Raw genomic sequence first — 15,174 nt, 5'->3', positions numbered from 1 at the left:
AAACTAATCAAATGACATATACAGACCCAATTCGAAGTACTTAAATAAATAATATATATTTTAAATATATATATTTTGGAGAATAAGATCCAAATGGATCCAACCCAAACTCCTATTCTTATTTAAACTCTTATTTAATGAATTGGGTTTGAATTCAAGAGGATCCAAACCAAGACCGAAATCGAATCCAATAATGAATCCAAGAACCAAGTGATAGATTGATATCTATTTGAATCTCATCACCCATCACTCATCACCTTTCAATTCTTTTTTTTATCTCATTTTCCTTACATTTTTCGTCTTTTTTTTCGCCCTATAACCACTTTATAGCCACACCCTGCATCCCTCCGCCCTTTTCTCACCAACCATGTGATGCTTGTAAAAAAAATAGGCAGACCGTGATAATGTCCTGGTTGGGAAAAAAAAACATTTTAGTAGTGGTCACAACTATTGTTAAAAGTCCTTTTTTATTATTGATGTACCCAACGTAACGGGTTACTATATATAAGGAAATGAAAACCTACAAAATACAAAATCTACTAAATTAAACATGATAGTAAATTTTCGTTAATTGTTTAAAATTTTTTACCCATAGATGTGTTCTGCATGGTTGATTTACTAGAAATTGATATTTGGATCATGCATTTTGGATGAAAAATGATATTTGGATCCTTGAAAATTTATGAAAATTGTAGGATGTTGATTTTTTAAACCTTATAAAAACCTATCCATACATCAAAATCAAATGTTTCAAGAAGTGATTCATGTAAAAACAAGCATATAGATCACATTTGTATGGTCAGAAATTTGAAAAAAAAATGAAATTCATGAAAATCTAATAGCATGCTTTATTTAGTAGGTTTTGTATTTTGTAGGTTTTCACTTTCTTATATATATATATATATATATATATATATATATATATATATATATATATATAGAGAGAAAGAGAGAGGGGGAGAAAGAGAGAGAAAGTCGAACTAAGAATATCAACATTACGACAGGTTCAACAGACGTTGAAACCAGCAAACAAAACAAACAGGACCCAGAACGACAAAGAACACATAAGCCAAAAAAGAGCATAGAATACAAAACAGAAATAGAGGTGATCAGTCCGGATCCGGGGGAGGCCTTAGCAATAAGTGGCGCTGAAGATCAGGGAGATAGATGCGTAACGAGGCATATACATCCGCCAGAATATAATTTACTAACTTATTGAAATGAACCAGCTTCTACCTGAAAATAGCATTGTTGCGCGACATCCAAACAGCCCACCAGGAAGAAAGCAATCAAGTTCTCCAAATGATGCACGTACACGACCGACTTATTCTAGGTAACCTTAAAGATATTCTGAAAGACCTGGCATTCCCAAAAATAGGTGCAACGCAGATTCCTTGGTCACCTCGCAGAGAGCACGCAAGGAAGCGCGCTCTCAAAGGAAGACCTTTGCCCCAGATAATACTCGCAGGGTATCGATTCACACCTGCCGGAAGGAGAGAAAGGTAAGTTGCTCTGGTGCGGAAGGAACCGTTCGGGGTGATCGCTCTATAAAGGATATGACTCTGAGCGACATCATCGCCCTCGCCAGCACACACAGCAGACCAAGCTTAAATCCACGATCTACGCAGGTGCGAAAGGGGCGACCTAATCGCGCGTTGACCCCCAAACAAAGACTCCACCGATCCGTATTTAGCCAGAAGAAAGTTTGCACAAGGGGACCCCGGTTGGTGCGCAAGCCAGCTTTGCTTAACAACCAGAACAATACTTCTTAACCTGGAGTTTGAAATCCCCAGCTCCCCTCTATTTTGCGGCAACCTTATATAGTCCCAACCCACAAGGTGACGCTTTTTATTGTTACCTTGCCGAGACCACCGAAACCTGGCCAATAATGTATAAAGTTTTTTTATTAATCCTCATAGGCATAAGGAACACAGACATAAAAAATTCTGGCATCGGCAATTGAAAGGTTGGAGGCTTGCCAGGTCAAAATCTTAGTCTGAACCTTTTGGAGAGTGGTGTTCCAATCAGCCGATGGAATACGTGAGAGCTAAAGCGACAGACCAAGGTAAAAGAAAAACTTATCCAAAGTAGCGCACTGAAATATCTTCTGACTGATGGCCTGCGTATGCGGAAGAACATTGATCATGGAAATGCAGCACTTATCATTATTCAACGAGAGGCGCAACATCGATAGGAAAAAGAGGATGATGAGCTTGACTCTTAACATTTGTTGGATGGAGCCAACGCCGAAAACAATCATGTCTTCAGCGTAAGTAAGAATATGGCTCTGTAACTCCTGAATTCTTATTGGTTTAATAAAACCACACCCTACGACCCTTTTGAACAAGACCATAATGCCTTCGAAAACGACGTTAAAAAGCAGAGGGGACAAGGGGCATCCTTGCCGAATACCACGCCCAAGCTTGAACTGCTTACCATGGACCCCGTTAATCTGAATTTGGGATTGTGCATTAGTGACCAACTCACGCACCCAACTAGAGAAGCATCGACCAAATCTAAAGTTCTCCAACATGTGAAAGAGGAAAGGCCAGTGCATCGAGTCATAAGCTTTGTGAAAGTCAAGCTTAAGAGTAAAGAACGACCTCCCGCTGGACTTGAGAGAGTGAACCACCTCCGTGGCTAGAATAAACGAATGTTGCAGCTGTCTATGGGGAATAAAGGCAAATTGAGCATATGAAAAAATCTAATTAGCGACAGAGTGCATCCTGGTAACCAATACCTTGGCGATGATCTGGTAGATTCCCCCTAAGACAGAGATGGGTCGGTACCGCGTTATGTCCACCGACGTAGCGTCTTTAAGAATAAGAGATACAATGGCCAGGTGATAGATAGACAGTAACTGACGAGTGCGGTGGAACTCAACGAACATACTAAGAATATCACCCTTACCACACGACCAAAAGGTGCAATAGAAGTCCACAAGATAACCATCAAAACCTGGGGCTTTCCAACCGGACAAAGCTATTACTACTGCAAAGATTTCATCTTCAGAAAAGGACACCTGCAAAGACTTGGATAACGCGTGGTTGATGCAATGAACAAAGTTTGTACCCATCGACCCATCGGTCGAAGTATTACCAGCATAAAGCTTGATGAAGAAATCGGTCACCGCTGGGAGAACCTGATCCCCAGAATGGTAGACACCTTCAATGTAGATGGAAGGAATGGCCTCTCTCCGATGCCTATGAGAGGCAACGAAATAGAAAAAATGTGTATTTTCGTCACCCGCTTTAAGTCAAATAGCACGAGACCGCTGCCTTCAACGAATCTCCTCTTTCAGACACCATGACCGTAATAGCAGAGTCAGCTCTACGAATCTAGCATTCAGGTTGACAATATTGGAGTTCGACAGGGAGGCCGAATCCGAGAGAGACTGATGGATCGACGGTAGCTGGTGCTCCCAATCCCCCAGATGCTAAAATTTGTTGATATGCCTCGAGATAAGCCACAATTTAATTTCTCGAGACAAGCGATGGCACTTAGCCACGCAACGAGTAGCCACCCTAGCTGCGGTGCACGAGCCACACCACGATAGATGAACTACAGACTCAAAGTCTGGCTCCCTGATCCACCATTGCTCAAATTGGAAATTGATGTAACGAGAAAATCCATAACCCCATTGGATAACCAACTGACTATGATCAGAGACAGATGGAGGGAGAAGACAACACGATAGGTCATTTAGCGAGGTCAGTAGATCCGGGTAGACGAGCACACGGTCAAGCAAGCGGTAGCATGGGCGAGAGGGACGATTGGACTAAGAGAAAGCTTCACCACAATGCGGAACAGAATATAGTTAGTTCGATTGAATGAAATTTTGGAACCCAATCTTAGAAGTCGAGCAGAAGATAAGATTACTCGAGTCAAAGGAGGACAACAGGCAGTTGAAATCGCCCATGATGAGTAGGGATGGCAGTGGGGCAGGGTGGAGCGGGGACAAGGTCTTCTACCTCGCCCCGCCTCAAGATTAAAACCTCCATCCCTGACGGGGATGGATTTGAACCTTCTCCCCCGCCTTCATCCTTGTTTCACGTCCTTCATCCTCGGTTTAAACGGGGATGAGGCGGGGCAGGGCTATTGCGAGGAAAAGTGGCAGGGATGGGGTCGTGGTGGGGATGAGGCGGAGATCGGGGTGGGGAAAAGTGTACGTCCATCCCCGCCTCCATCCCCGGATGGGGATGGATTTTAACCTTCGTCTCTGCCTCCATCCCCGTTTCATACCCTTCATCCCTGGTCCAAACGGGGTGAGGCGGGGCCCCGCTTTCCCCCGGTCCACTGCCATCCCTAATGATGAGGTGTTGATCCCTGAACGATTAAAAAAGCCTATTCAGGTTCGCCTAAAATTTCTCTCGACGACTCTGGCGGTGCGGACCGTACACCATGGTGACCACTGCCGGCACCGGCTTAACCGGAAGAGGAAAGGCGACGGATAGTGAAAACACGTCTTCATCAAGCTGGTAGACTTCGAGAGATGGCCTCCCCAAAACAAGGATACCACCCGCAAAGAGCAACAATGGCTTGAAGAAAGAAACTGCGTCATGCCAAATCTCAGAAACTACCGAGCGAGGAACCGCCACCATCTTGGTCTCACAAATAGCGACAAGGTCAGAGTTTTCCTGCCGGATCCAACTAGCAAGAAACAGGCGCTTTTGAGGGCAGTTCAAGCCCCTGATATTCTAACATAAAATCTTCATGTCAGAAAATCAGGAAAGCCCCGCGGAGAGTGGATCCGTGCAGAATGCCATGGAGATACCCCAAACTGAGATGCAGAGAACTTCAAAGACCATCGTCGACCCTTAAGGGAGGTGCCATCCCGCTCCGATGGAGAAATCCCCCTGATCGCAGACGAGGAAGGCAAGGAGACAGAAGGGGGATCAGAGGCATCAACGTCCACCAAAGGCAAATCCTCGACGATATCAGTGAATGACTCCCTCGTCAGGATAGAGATGTTGCGAATCTGCGATTGAGAGAGCGAGAGATGAAGACGCCAAGTTACTACGCCCACTGAACAACCCAAGTAGGAAGATAGATGGCTGCACTGGGAATACGGATCGACCACCAAAGATGATGGTTGAACGTGAGAGATATCCTGCCCAACAAAACCCGACTCTCCGAAAGGATGCAACGCAGAAAATGATGAGCATGACCCGACAACCGCGAAGAAAGGGGAAGGAAGGATGAAACTGCATGAAATCCGACATAACGGAGAGGAGCAACAATGATCACTGATAGACAACACCATGAATGAGGGACCCTCTTTGAGCAAGCAACGTATACAAGGCGATGCCAAATCACCAAGCAGACACAAATTAGATACCCTCGCAGATACTAAACCCATTGAGAACTGAGATGGCAGCCGAAGCAAGCACACCCGATCTGAGCAAACCTCGAGAATAGGAGAGACACCAAATCCTAGAGCCCTAGGAGCCACCAAGACGCCAAAGCCCAGAGCCCTCGACACCACCGGGGTAGAGACCACCAAGACTAACGACAAGGATGCAGTGCACCGATTGAACAGCCTGTGAGCCCCCCAATACCAAGGGGGGCGAGATCGAGGCATAACAGACCTGATAACACCGTCAGCCTCACCGCAATCGAGCCCGACGCATCGAGAAAGGTCATCGAGAGGGGGAAGAATAAAAGGAAAAGAGCTGTGAACACCACCACCCATACAAGCCCCAACATCCCAAGCGACTCGGGGTGTCTCTCAAAGACGACAATCAACATCGGCTACTGTGCTCATCAACTGATAGACAATAGTAGAGGAAAGCAGCATGGGAACTGACAGGGGCAGATAAATGTTGCATGCAGGCCCCAAGATAGGTCGTATAGGAAGATGCGGCAGATAAGTCGGTGCACGATAATGAGTACCACCGTGGAAAACAGGACCCACAAGTGATATAGCCTTGAAAGGCGAGCAGATCGCGACCCATGACCCCTTGGAGATCTCAACTTGACATGAGAACCTAGCAACGATCGAAAAAGGTGCCACAAAGGCCAAAGGCAGCGTCGAGCATCGATAAACCCACGCACCCTCCCAAGGCAAGGACAATGAGCACGAGGACGAGGAAAAGCGAAGGGGCAGCCCGCCATTTCCTTGGCCTCAAAAATGCCTCAGGAAGCAGAAAAAGGGGTAGGTGAAGATAAAAAATGCTAACTAGGGGAAATCATAACACCCTCAAAACCCACCGAGCACATAAACGACCTCCCAGACTTGCAATCAACACTAAAAGGAGGCCCCAAAAAGCTGGCAGCAACACTCAAGAGGGCTGAGAAAGGCAAGGCGTCGCATGATCCAAACATGGCAAATTGGGTGAGAGGATCACCGGGCCGGACACGACCCAAAACAAGCAGGAAGCGCTTACCCATGAACGACATCGAAAGGGTTGGCACCCAAGATGACCCAATCTTGATTGCCAGGATTGAAGAGGAAGGATCCAGCAGCTTGGCGATCCTCACCCAAGGCGAGAAGGAGGCCTTGCACCGTGGGATCTTAACCTTGGACGGATCCCGCTCGCAAGGAGGAGGAGAGCCAAAATCACCAGAGCGCCTGCATACCTAGTGGCACCTGGAACGGAAGGGCGAAGCACAATGAAGGCAGGCACAACATTTGCAAAAATTGAGCGCCAAACAAGCGGCACACCACCAGTCACCCGGTTGAGCTTGGAGAAGACACAAACCAAAAATGCTCCTTGAAAAAGACCGTTGCCAGGAAGGCGAAACCTCCTGCCATATGCGAGAGCCGCTCAACCGCGGAGAGCAATGGTAGAAAAATGGGGCCCGGAGAAGAGCACCAACAGAGCAAGCCTGAAGTGGTTCCACCCTGACGGCCCACATGAAGCGACGGATGTCATGAGGAAACAACGAACCGGAGGCCAGACAGGAATCAAACACCTCCGAGAGGGAAAGGAACAAACGAAAAGATAGGCGAAACGGGAGGACAACAAGGATGCCTTGGCGACGCAAGGCGAAAGCGAGCCCCCATTCATTAAAAGCCTCTTGGATCGAGGAAAGGGCCAACTTGTTGGAATGCAGAGAGAATGAGGGCATAAGCCCCAAAAGAAGGGGGGGCATGGGGCCAGGCAGAAAAATCATGTGAAACCCATCCCAGAGAGAGAGAGAGATCAGGGCGACAAGGTGGGAGAGATGGGTGTGGGAGAGAGATCTCCGAGCGACATGGTGGGAGAGATGGGAAGCATGCCCCCCCCCGCGCGCGCGCGAGAGAGAGAGAGAGAGAGAGAGAGAGAGAGAGAGAGAGAGAGAGAGAGAGAGAGAGAGAGAGAAACTGTTGCTATCATTTGCATGTTTCAAATGTTTCATGTCAAAGCCTACCTGGGTCTGGTTCATGTAGTTCATATCGACTCTGGCCTATGGTTTCTCTTATGATGAGTCCAATTAGACCCAAGTTCAGATCCGATACCATACCCGAAAATTAGGGTTCAACTGGGTCTGAACCAAACCCTACCCGTTTACATCCCTATCTAAATATCATCAAACTCAACTTTTTTATTGGATCACGTTCAAGGTGCATCATATTACACGTCAAAGACAAAAACAAGAAGTCAAAATTCCTGATGAGGTCGATCCTTGGCTAAGGAAAAGACCATCGACTTGCAAACGATCGAGAATCTCTTAATCTTTCAAAGTATGGATTCAATTTTAAATTAAAGTTGGCATAAAAAATTGGATCTAGTAGGAAGTTTATTAATCTAACTTTGATGGTTGACGTTGGATTTGAACTTATGTGATCAGATTTTTGTCACATCCAAAATCAGATTTGGATTAATATTTTTTGCCATTATATATATATATGGTTCAAATTCAATCCCTTTTAAATTATTAAACTCTACATTAAAATGTTTGTTTTAACTTCTTTTCACCAGATAAAAGATATTTGGTGATATTGGATTAATTGCTCAAAAAACAATATAAATATTTGGACTAGGATCGACCATGATCCAAAATATCATTCTTGGGAACATTGGTAAGAAAAAGCAAGTTTTTTTTTCTCATGAAAAAATATTGGGAAAATAGTGGTATATATAAATTGTAAAATATATACATGAAATTTAAAAAGACAAATAATATATAGTTTTTATAATTAAAATTTAATATTCGGTTAAAATCATGATATATATTTTGAAAATACTGTGTTTTTACCATCTTTATAACTGTTGATATTTTCAAAATATAGGCAAATTTTTCTCAAGAAAACATTGAGAAAAAATAGTATATATAAATCGTAAAATAATACTTGAAATTTTAAAGACAAATAATGTATACATTTTTATCAATTGAAGATTAATATTGAGTTAAAAAACGAGATCTTTTGAAAATATTGTGTTTTTACCATCCTTAAATTGCCGATATTTGGGACTATATCTTGAGCCCTCCTTAGGGTCGGATTAGACCCAAACTCATCGGGTCCATAGCCTCTCTCTCTCTCTCTCTCACACACACACACACACACACACACACACACACAGATAAAAACGCATTGAATCCTCAAATTCTGGCCACTCTGCAACCTAAAATGTCCCTTCTCCCTCTCGATTTTCCTAGATTTTGCTTTCACCGCCATCGATGTTGAGACATCCATACTTTGAGTTGAAGATAGGGATGCACACCATCTAAGCTCGGGCTGGGCTGGCTTGGCTTGGCTCAAAAAGAAAATCTGGCCTGAGATTGGCCTGAGTCGAGCTCGAGCGAGCTGAACACCTTTAATTTAAAAATGTTTTTAAAGGTTTTAAAATTTGTGTTAAAAAGTGAAAGAGAGGAAAGTGGTGGGGGTTTGAGAACCCACGCCATTTTCAAAGGTGACCAACAACTTACCCGTTAAAGGTAAGACCGCTCTTTGTGTTCACATTATAAACAAAGATCATACGTATATAAAAGTTAGTTTCTTTACACAACTATGTGAGCTGAGCTTAATTGGGCTTACCAAGTTTATCTGAGTTGGACTACTTGTCCTAGATGTATCGAGCTTGAACCCTTGTTCAAGCTCAGCTCATTTATTTTTCGAACCAGTTTGAAACAAGCTTAAACAGGTCAAGCACGTTCTAGGCCCGCTCGTTGTGTATTCCTAGTTGAATACCACTCCCAACATACTCTGTGAGAGACGGATCGAGTCCCAAACGGCAAGGCCAGACACTGAGTTTCCTTAAAGAAAGGAAGGTATCGTCAGTATAGCTTGGGGTTTCGATTCAGTGCCATCGATGTTGATGGCATCCACATCCATACCTGGTTGAGTTGAACACCTCTCCCAACATACTCCTTGAGCGGCAACAAGTTTCTTGAATAGGGAACTTGAAAGATTCATGATTTGCTGATTGGTTGCTGATCTTCAAGAACTTTTGGGACTTCCTGTAGTATTATTAGTAAATCCATAACCAATGGGGGCTCCGCTTGTCTGGTAGGAGCAGCTAGTGCATGTCATGTGTTGGGACGTTGCAACTTCAAATTTTAATGGTATCGTTGTATAACTGGCAGGGGTCTGCCTAATCCCAGCTTACCTTTAATATATATATATATATATATATATATATATATATATATGTAATAAGGTAAATCCATTGCAGGTTTCTTTTCACGAATTGATTCAGTGGTTTTTGGCCGACTGTTATTGGTTTGTTTGTATTCGAGATCATGGGTGTTATCGTTGCTCACCCTCGCCATTCTGATGGTTCCTTTTTTTGGTGTTTTGGCGAATTTCTGTTCATTCGATTGCATGTATTTTGCTGGATTTCAGCAAAGGTCCATTCTATTCCAATAATGTTTCACATGCTGGAGCATTGTGATATTTTCGGTACGATGGGTTTGATTGTTGTGGTTGTAATTTTACATAGGCAGGTTTTCTATTTTGAGTCGGGCATAGTGTGGGGGCACGTTATATGCCCCACTCCCCTCCGCACTATAGCTACAATGCATGTTTAGGGTCCCGATTGAGCACCGCGTGGTGTTCAAAAAACTCTCGAACACGCACTGTAGTGCGTGTTTGGAAGAGAACAGGCAACACCCTCTCGGCAGCATAGTGTAAGGGTTTTTGTTAGGTGCCTAACTATTACATCAAAAGACCGTAGGGTGATTAAAGATAAGTTCTTAAACCACCGGGATAAAAAAAAACCACCATGCTTTGCAGCCGACGTACTCGACAGAGCACTCGAGGACGACTTTCACTCTAGCCTTAACTATAGGTAAGGGTGGGCAAAAGGCCGGCCTGGTCAATGGCCCTGCCTGTCAATGACGAGCCGGGCCTAAAGCCCAGTATGGGCCGGCTCGTTGGGAAAACCCCAGCCCATGGCTTGCCTCACACCAGGCCGAACCTATTATATTATATATAAAATATATATTTTTATGATATATATACACGGGATGAGCCAAGCCATGGGCCAACCCATGTTGGTCCGGTTTGGGCCAGGCTCGGGTAAAAGCCTGATTCGGGCTGAGCTTGGACATAATTTATAGGCCCAAGATGGACCCGTGGTGAGCTGGCGACCCATTGCCCACCTCTAACTCCAGTTAGCCTTTTTCATTCTGGTTCAGGTACTCCTTTTCCTAGGTAGTTTCGTTCTGATATGAAATGTGATGGTGGTGCTGATACCAAATGTTAGGTGCCTAACCAATTCGCTAAAAGGCTCAAGGTGGATAAAGTCATCATATTCCTAAACCTACAAATATCACGAGATTTATGAAAAAATCTTGCTTTTTTTTTTCGCAATATATATTATAGAAGTTAAAAGCATTATTTTCTAGCGATATTTACAAAATCTTACGGTTTTATCTTTGTGATAATATATCTCAAAAATATCGCGATATTTATAGACGGGTTTTTTTTAACACTTGTTTTAGTTTTTCTTAACAAAAGGTCCGTCTCAGCCAAGCTGACACCTTTCTCTCTCAGACTCTCACAGTCCCAAGATCCCTCTCACCGTGCCTGAAGGATTTTTGGCGTGAAGGATTCCGGCATACTGTGCGATTGTTTGGTTCAAATAATCTTATCCCAGTGCACCATATCCCTATAGTCTGAGTGATCCTATCCTAGTGTACTAGACTAGTAAACCAGAGATGTACAAAAACAACCATGTCCTGTAGTTTTTTCTTTTTTGGCTGTTATACACTTCTACAATTTTTGGCTGTATGATCTGCATGAATTTCAGTGGACATTTAGGACATTTTCATCTTCTTTTGTTTTCGTTGTATTGCTTGGCAAGTTCAGCAAGCCAAATGATCCTTATCCTACTAGCATTGCTAGTGCACTTAATGTTGGACATTTTGGATCGGGTTTGACTGACCTGGTTTAACACAAGGCACTAATGAAGGCATTAATGGGTGGGGGTTACCGTGAACGTGAAGTCACATTCAATATGGCATATGAAAGGTTCACATACATACAGTGGCGTATAGGGGTGGCAATCGGGTCGGGTTGGCGGGTCAGCATACCTCAGCCCGAACCCGACCCGTTTATTAAACGGGTCGGCTGTGGCAAACATGAACCCGACCCGTTTAATAAACGGGTAACCCGACATGACCCGCCAACCCATTTAATAAATGGGTTGGGTCGGGTAAACGGGTTTTCAGGTTCGCGGGTCGGGTTGACGGGTTGGGCAGACGGGTTGGCGGGTTGACCCACCCGCCTAACCCATTTATTAAACGGGTCAACCGGGTTGGCGGGTTGGCATACCCCCAACCCGAACCCGACCTGTTTAATAAACGGGTTACGCGGGTCGACCCGTTTATTAAACGGGTTGGCTTAAGCCCAACCCGAACCCGCCTAAGAGGCGGGTTGGCGGGTCGTGTCAGAAATTGCCACCCCTAGTGGCGTAGCTAGGATTCATGTGAGGGGGGGGGGGGGCAAACATAACATGGGCATAGCAAAAAAGAAAAAAAAATGGTGTGATAGTTGGGGGTTCGGGGGCAGCACCCCCGTTTTTTTAGATAAAATAAAAAATGGCTACAATTATTAATAAAAATCTATTTCATATAGACAAATCAAACTATTTGCTGCAGTCAGGGCTGGGCTAAAAAAATGGATAAAAATCTAGTTCATATGGAATTTTTTAACTGTTTCGGGAGGCAGGACTGGCCCAGTCCTGCCCCCCCAGCTCTGCATCCAGGGGCGTAGCTATGGGGGGCAGGACTAGGCTGTAGCCCAGTCGTGCCTCCCCAAACAGTTAATTTTTTTTTTTTTTTTAAAAGCTCAGTCCTAGCCCTGCCCTGATTCCATATGAAATAGATTTTTATCCATTTTTTAGCCCAGCCCTGACTGGAGCAAATAATTTGATTTGTCCATATGAAATAGATTTTTATTAATAATTGTAGCCATTTTTTATTTTATCTCAAAAAAAAAAAATTTTCGGGGGTGCTGCCCCCGAACCCCTGACTATCACACAAATAAATTTTTTTTGCGACACCCCTGTTTGCCCCCCCCCCCCTCACATGAATCCTAGCTACGTCCCTGTCTGCCTCTGCATACATACAGGGTATATGAATGCTATGTATGTAATTAACCTCACTCTCCTTCCACTATAAATTGAGGTATGGTTGCTTGATGAGTGCAACCAAGGTGTCTTCTCTTTTTCGAATTTGGATTAAGTGTCCTGATGGCCTGAGCTCATTGTGGGTGTGCTAAGGAGAATGCCGAGCACCTTCATCAATGCTCCTTTTTTTCATGGCGGCTACCGGTGTGTTTTTGTTTTTGAAGGTTCTGTTCTAGAACTCCTACACTCAGAAGATGTGACATGGGTCCAACTGAGGGATTTAGAGACTTCGATCCATGCGTTGAAAAGCTTGCCGGAATTATGCTTGTGTATCACACTTCTACTCCCTATGTTCTCTTGAGGGGTGCTCCTTTCTTGCTCCTCTACACGCTTCCAGCATGCACATCTCCAAAAACATGTGGATCTTTGCTGAAATTTCTACAGGAATCAACTCATTTATAAACTCATTCACTAGTTTAACGTTAACAACCAGCACGGTGCCTATGATGTTTCATGCATGTTATGCTATACTGTTTTTGAGTTTTGAAAGAAACCATTATATATATCTCATTCAACTCCATGATATAAAATCTGTGTAGGATGAGCTATGGCTGAGAAAGATGCTCTTGGAGACATGCCTTGAAGACAAATAGCTTCTGGGTTTGGGGTACTTGGTATCTTTGAGCATTCCCAAGGTTCTAGTCTTCTTTTCCCTGCTTCTTTGTTCCATCTTTTAGTGTATTTTGTATGTGTAAATTGTTATGCTGATTATTGTTATTTCATCTTTTTCCATGTTTTTTGAATGTTTACTATCATTGTATCTAATTACAGATAAATAATAAGGGGAGAAGCACGATAATATCACCAACTTTAAAATTCCTTTTTATAATCCATAAAGTGCTAAAGCAACAGACATTTTGAAGTTCTTTATTGATGAACTTTGAGTTTAGTTTATTATCCAGCTTTATATCCTTATTTTTTGAGATTTGAACTTCTCTTTTTTGCAGCATTTTAGTTATGAAACTAAATTTATTCAAAATAAAAGACATTAATGGGCATTGTTGAAATGCAAATGGTTGTGTCTTACTCCCGTCTAAGTCATCATGGTTGTAAACAATTGCAATCTATCTCGGTGGACAACATGCACCTCAACAAGAGTGTTATCTACAAGATGACGGTATCTGAGAATACTTTGGTTCCCCTGCAACCACAAGTTCTATCACTGCAAAAGGATCGGCTACTTTAAGAAGAATACAAAATAGTTGATATGTGTTGATTTTTCTATATTTTAATGCACCTACTTTAGTATTATAAATAAAATGTAAGTACTTTAGTTAATCTGCCACACCATTAAATGTGACTAGAAGGTAATTTTTATTTCTGCACCTCCGCACCGTGCATAACTCCTGTAGGACTTGAAGAGGTGGTTTACGCATTCCCTTTTCTTTTGTTTGGCACACCACCTACACCTTATTTCTTGTTTTCAAGTTTCAATCAGACCACAAAAGCCATTTATCTTGTTTTCGAGATTATGTATTCACCCATGTATGTATCAGAGTTGCCAGTCAAGGAAGCAGGAGCGGAAAGCGAGGCACTTTCAAAATTTTAAGAAGTAGAAAGTTTGGGATAACTTAGAAGCGAACCAAGAATCATCTCGGAAGCGACCTAAGAAACAAGAAGGAAGCATAAAAAAACAAAAACAAAATAAAAATAAAAATACAATAAAAAATAAAAAAAAGAGAAAGCCAGGGGAATCAAGAGAAAGGGAGGGGAATCGAGCTTCCCATAAATGGAAAGTGCACTTTGAAGAAACGTGCTTTCCCACTCCCTGTGGTGTTTCCGGTAAGGTAACTCTCGTATGTATTATAAAGGTTGTCCATGGCCTGTGCAATCCTTAAATTAATTTGCACCATCAAAGGCCTTTTAGTAAATAATAATGTACACATAAAAAAATTGGTCATAGTTTTAAATGTAGAACTGGGGAATGAAACTTTTTTTGTGAAGATTACTTAATTATCCTCATTGGTGATAATCGACTTGTACAATTGCAAGTTACCAAGACAAGGCTCAAGGTTCATTAATAATTGAAAATATTTATAAAAAGACAAATAGGAAGTAAATTAAGAAATAAGGAATGAGGTCATAAAAAGAGGAACATAGGTGAAGTCAGTGAAATTATTTTCACCAGTCAATGAAGTTATCGCCAGAATAGGTTTGATTCTGTCAAGTACTGTTGTGGCATGTCTAGTGCATAGTTACCGGAATCCCTTACGATAGGTGGGAATCCTCATTCCTGATCATGAGGATGCATAGGAGGCTTACTCTTCTTAAATTGATGGAAGTTGGCATAATATATAATACAGAACTGGATGTAAATTTGGGGGCATTGTTATAATTGTACTCTCTCTCTCTCTCTCTCTCTCTCTCTCTCTCTCTATATATATATATATATATATATATATATATATATATATATATATATATATATAGAGAGAGAGAGAGAGAGAGAGACGAAAGAAGATCAACATTATCACTTATGAAGATCAACAAAATGTTGAACCCATGAACCGAACAAAATAGAAAACAAAACTAAAATATAAAAAAATAAAAGCTAAAGAAAAAAAAAACTACATACAGCTAGCAACAAACAACAAAGCCAAGCTCAACCAGGATCTGC

The sequence above is a fragment of the Nuphar pumila genome, chromosome 14, assembly GCF_984573655.1.
Source record: "Nuphar pumila chromosome 14, dmNupPumi1.hap1.1, whole genome shotgun sequence".
Taxonomy (NCBI): domain Eukaryota; kingdom Viridiplantae; phylum Streptophyta; class Magnoliopsida; order Nymphaeales; family Nymphaeaceae; genus Nuphar; species Nuphar pumila.
Note: the sequence above shows the minus strand (reverse complement) of the source record.